Below are 6,542 nucleotides of genomic sequence, written 5' to 3'. Positions count from 1 at the left end.
GAGCCATGAAAATGGCGGACATATTACTTATCGTTAATTTTTCCCCAAAAAATTGCAACTTCACCCCTGTCCGCCACCCCTTATGTATTCACTCTCGCGTCCGCCCTTTGGGATTTCGTCTAGTTATACCAAGATCTTACTCTGGGCAAATTTTCAGCCATATTATCGATCGTTAATTTTTCCGAAAAAAATTACAACTTCATCCCTGTATAGCCACCCCCTGTACCACGAGGGGCGTCCGCCTGTAAGGCAAAGTCTTAACCCAGTTACAATGAATATATTCCAATAGAGAAATGTCATATTACTGATCAGTTCAAAATTTCGGCTCTATCTCTTGGACTATAAGGAAGCGATAAGTAGTTTGACAGCATAATAACTGCTTGTGTAGTCTAGTTTTTTCAGTGATTCTAGGCAACCTATTTGGGTGGAGTTTTGACTTGTTCTTGAATGAATTCAGAATCCAGCAGCCCGCTGAAGTATTGGATTTTTATAATATAATTATTTGACAACCTTTTGTTAGCCAACCACCTAGAGCGGAGTTGAGCCGAAATACATTGATTTCGTATGTTCCGTTTTAAATTCGTTCAATCTGTATACTAGTTATTATAGAACTATATTTATTTGCGAATAAAGTCGCAAAGTACATATTATTCGTGAATTACGGACAATAAATAAAGTTTAAAATCTATCTGAGCAATTCATTACTAGCTTACGACTACGAGTTGTACTATATAATAAGGTTTTCATTGTATCACAAATTTGTTGAAAAGTATAACATATTAAACGAAATATTTTGCCATAAACAATTTGCTTAACAGGCTTAGCTAAAATTCCGAAAATGTTCGTTAAAAATTATAATTATTCTAAAATTAGTCTCGTTTCTAGTTGTTTTGCAGCCCACGCAAAATCATGATGCTAAATTTGTCTGGACCATTCCGAAAGTGTGAATCACTCGAATCTACGGGTATACGTATGGATAAGAGTATTCAATATTTCTGGCACGAAACTTATTATTCATATTCTAAAATAAATTTTCGATGGTCGAACAGCGCTGTTTTTGGGGATCCTAGGTTATACAAAGAAAGTTTGGAGATGGGGCCATTTTTGGATGTTAAGACAAGGCAGACAGTTGGACGTTTTTTTGGGATTAACCAAGTTTAGGCAACTAAAAATATTACAAATTTCAGGTAGTATTTTCATCTAAAATAAATAGTAGTATAGATAAGTGCCAAATTACTACAAAAAAATCATACTTACTTGGCAGCACTTGATAATCTTGGAAAATTCAAATGATAAAACCTGGCATTTTAAAAGTATTTATATAAAAAGTAAAAATTGTGTAATATTTTGTAAAGAAAAATATATATAAACAAGTATTTCATATGCAGAATAACATTTTTAGGTTTTTTAAGATTTTTAAGATTTTATGATTTTTAAAGGTTTTAAGATTTTTAAATTTTTTTAGATTTTTTAGATTTCCTTCTGTAATTTATATAAATCACACGCTATTGCAATAAAGCCTTGATTATTCCGCTAGATGAGATCGAATCAAATGGTGTTTGTGAACCAATAAAAAGGAGGATAAGTTGTGATGTGTTGAGAATGATTATTTACATTTATTATATATATATATATATATATATATATATATATATATAAATATATATATATATATATATATATATATATATATATATATATATATATATATATATATATTTGTATATATATCCCGTCACCACTCCAAGATGGTTGGCGTCTAACTAAAAATCTCTGTCACATCAGAATTGAACCGTCGGTTAAGTTCTAACATTTCTCTTAATGCCCTGATATTCCAAACCCCAACGAAGTGTTATTTGCTCGTTTTAGAACTCAGTTGTGAGTTCACTCTCCTCTCGTTCTTTTGACGAGAGCAGCTCCCTGATAAATTTGTAGATCCATTCATATGTCATCATTTTTTCCACCAGTTCTCTCACGGAATAAAACATTCTACAGTTTCTCTCTCATCATGATGTGTGTCACAGTATCCAAAATACCCCAGTAAAGGCATTGATTGGACTGTGACCTCCTAAACCTGAAAAGGTAGCTACAGAAACAGCCATGGCCCGTTAGCATTTGCGTTAGGTAATAATCCAGCTGTTTATGCGCTCAGTCCAACCAGCTTCGTAGATATGGGATTAGTGACTTCGTCCACTCCGCCACATCACGTGTTACCTGCCACTCTTCCTGCCATTGGTCTATTAAAACTAATCTCTCGATCAACCTTATTTTATTCATCCCTTCTTCTCCAATTTTCTGCCTCCTACAACTATGAATCCTTGCCCTACCTCCTACCAGCACATGTAAGAGAAGACAGCTAATGTCCATCCATAGAGCGGCAGCTGAAATGGTCCTGTAGATACATGCTATCCACAGTAGGCTAGTTCTGTCGACGCGTATTATGAGCCTGTTGTAATTTGGGAACTCCAGAGTGGACTCGCGTAGAGGACGACAGACTGTACAACACTGGAAAACACCCTCAATCTTTCGGATTTGGGTCCCCCGATATTGGATATTACCATCCCCAGCGCAGCCATTCTCGAAATAACTCTACGGGTAACTCCCCAAAGATGTTCTCTCAAACTCTTACCTCGATAAAAAGTAATTCCCATATACATAAATTACTTCACGGGCGTTACTATCTATCCCGCACACCTAAATACAACATTTTCTCTCTTTCTCTAGCTTCTGACTACTAAAAACTCCGTCTTATCCTCAGTGAGAGAAATATCATCTTATCATATTCGTGGTTTAAGATCTCGTCATATATCACGTTTCACAGCGTTTGGCCCAGATCCGAACCCGGGGAGACCCCAGGTATTACATCCACCATCACACTTTTCTCCACCAGAATCTTCCTCTCGGAAAGATAATCATCGACCACGTTCCTCAGATACCCTGTACAATTCCTTGCTTTCAAAGTGCTCATTTCATGACCCCATTGCAATGTATTTAAAGCATTTTTAACGTCAAAGATGATCAGGGTGACTCATCGGTAATCAGCCCCAATTCTCCGTGCCACCCAAAGCACATCAGTCACCAAATTCACTTTACTTTTTTCCTGGAAAAGAAAACAGAAACTATACTGTCTCGCAGACAAGCCTACAGAACTCACAATCACTTGCTCAATACGTGCACGCAGCATTCTCTCACACAACTTTCCGATGCAAGAGAGACAACAAATAAGATGATATTTTTCGACCTTTAATTTAGGCAGGAGTACGAGCCTTGAGCTCAAGATTTTCCAAGGATTCGGAAAGGACTGCGCGGCAATAATAGTGTCCATGTGCTCCACCAACTACGTGCACTTCAAACGGCCCAGAAGTACAATTGCCTCAGAAAGAGAGAGTTCACCAGCACAGCCAGTTCATTCAACGTAAAGGAAACTCTTCACACTCAGCCTGAACGTCTCTCCGCAAACGATGCCAGCGGCCTTGTGGACACAGTTCGGTAACCGTCTCTAACTTCTGGTTCAATTGCATATCATACGAAGTACAGGTGTCGAAATTCTTTGTTGTGATCTTATTCCTTTTACCCCAAATGTCCTCGCCCAACTTGTCACACGTCAAGAAACAAGCTCCTTATTGACGAAATATTCTCCCTAACAACTTAACATTGAAAAGAAACTGCCTCCAATCACCTTACATAGTGATCCTGTCAAAACATATAAATTTTTACTTAGTAATTGATTGTAATGTTGCCTCCCTATTTCTATCGCCCGTCGAAAAAAGTGGGAAAATAAAAGTTTATGAAATTCGAGTAGTCGATGTCTAAGGACGTATTGCGATATTCACCGACACAAATTTATTGATGTAAGTATTAAATCATAAATGTAATTTGTATATAGTCAAAAAGCAGAAAAATTTGATTTTGCAAAAAAAACGTTATAGTTCTTTGTTTTTTAAATGATTTGGCACCCTATCGGAAAAATATGCTAGGTACATCGGCATTTTCTATTAGCGTTTAACAAAGACGTCACATAAATAAAACTGCGGAAAAGTATTTTATTTTTAAGAAAAAAATATTGTTTTATACAAAAATTAACAATAATAAAAAACTGAATGGTTTTAACTGAAATAGTCACTACATTAGCGTACCTTGTCTAAAATATTTCTTCTGCAGACGAGCTCTCATCATAGTAGCTATCCAACAGATCAATATTAAATTTTCCACTGTTTGAAGGTAATTGTCCGATTTTTCTGCATTCATTTTCTATACTAACTACATGGTTTACTATTTTTTTCCAGTCGGCACTCGTGATCTCTGATAGTTCATAGCAAATACTCTCGCGTAAAATTTTGAAAAAATATTTTTCCACCGAATTCGTTTCTCCGAAATTCTATGGGATCTAAAACGCAAAAATAAGGTGGTAACCTCAAAAGAGTATGGCCATGTTCTGTTGCAATCGTGTCCAGTACATATTGTTTGTCATAAGGTTGATCTGCACACCCCAAAAGAAAAACTACACATTAAAAAAATTGTAAAAAAATTGAGAAGGTATATGTGATCACCAGAAGTATTTTAACAAATTTTGAACAAACTTCATGTTTTCGTTTTCGAAAAAACTTAAAAAACTACTTTTTTCCAGGTATAAAGCAGGAAAACCAAAATACAATTTTGTTAATTTTCTTACAGAAAAAAGATATAATCCTAAGAAATACTTATGAATTTTTTGAAAATTTTTGAATGTATAGTTTTGCCACAATGGGAAAAATAAAATAATATCTTCCGCTTATAATAAAGCTACCGGTACGAAACCGGACACAATATTAATAACAACATAACAACATAACAACAACAATATATATATATATATATATATATATATATATATATATATATATATATATATATATATATATATATATATATATAAATATATATATATATATAAATATATATATATATATATATATATATATATATATTAATAACAACATAACAACAACAATATATATATATATATATATATATATATATATATATATATATATATATATATATATATATTACATAACTGTAAAAGTGGAAAATCTTTTCAATAAAACTTTGCCTTTGACATCTATTATCTTTTGTTACCTTACTAGTCTAAGGGCCGGTTGTTCGAACGCTAATCAAAACTTGATTGTAAACAAATATTTAATTTGAAATGAAAAAGATAGCAAAGATTTGATTTCACGTTCAAAGCGTCTATGTATCTGTTGATACGTATTTCGACTTAATAAGTCTTATCAGAACAGTTATTCATAGCCGTTCTTAACGTGAAAATAATCTTTTCTGTCTTTTAGGAAGCAACAATAAAATGGCTTCGTTATGGACGCAATAGCGACATCTGATAGAAAAATCGGTAAGATAGTTTCGAAACAAATTCAGATTTCTGCTTTAATCTGAACCTTCTATAAATGCAAGGTATAACAGACGTTGATAAAGATGTTAATAGAGACATGGGGAATCTAAAATTTGCATTCCACGACATGTCTATCAACTAAGCAGAAATCCATAACGAATTTGTTTCTTGTACTCGTACAGAGTAGATCCGAATAAAATGAAAAAGACAGCAAAGATTTGATTTCACGTTCAAAGCGTCTATGTATCTGTTGATACGTATTTCGTCTTAATAAGTCTTATCAGAACAGTTATTCATAGCCGTTCTTAACGTGAAAATAATCTTCTTTGTCTTTTAGGAAGCAACAATAAAATGGCTTCGTTATGGACGCAATAGCGACATCTGATAGAAAAATCGGTAAGATAGTTTCGAAACAAATTCAGATTTCTGTTTTAATCTGAACCTTCTATAAATGCAAGGTATAACAGACGTTGATAAAGATGTTAATAGAGACATGGGAAATCTAAAATTTGCATTCCACGACATGTCTATTTTTCATTTTATTCGGATCTACTCTGTACGAGTACAAGAAACAAATTCGTTATAGATTTCTGCTTAGTTGATGGACATGTCGTGGAATGCAAATTTTAGATTCCCCATGTCTCTATTAACATCTTTATCAACGTCTGTTATACCTTGCATTTATAGAAGGTTCAGATTAAAGCAGAAATCTGAATTTGTTTTGAAACTATCTTACCGAAATATTTAATTATCATCAAATACGTCACGTTTTGGGGTTATGTTGACTGATTTATTTTATTCAATTTTCTTATTTCGCGTTTTAATTTAAAATAACCCATAATTAAACTCTTTCTGATGTTAATTTCATGTTTGTATTTACAAATCGATAATAATAATAAGCAATTTTTAATAATTTTGACAGCTGCTGTGACGTATTTAATTGTAATTAAATATTTGATTACAATCTAGTTTTGATTAGCTTTTGAACAACCGGCCCTAATAGTTGATTTAACATAACCAAAATCTAGAAAATTTAATTGTTTATCGCCACAAGTTTATCAATGATTTTGTATTTAAATCTAAGTTTTTTCAGCCGTCTGCGTAAAGTGGTTTTATGGCAGCTTCTTTCCATCTTTCCACATAATTTTGGATTTCT

This window comes from Diabrotica undecimpunctata, chromosome 4 (genome assembly GCF_040954645.1).
Source record: "Diabrotica undecimpunctata isolate CICGRU chromosome 4, icDiaUnde3, whole genome shotgun sequence".
NCBI lineage: Eukaryota > Metazoa > Arthropoda > Insecta > Coleoptera > Chrysomelidae > Diabrotica > Diabrotica undecimpunctata.
This window is presented reverse-complemented; position numbering follows the sequence as displayed.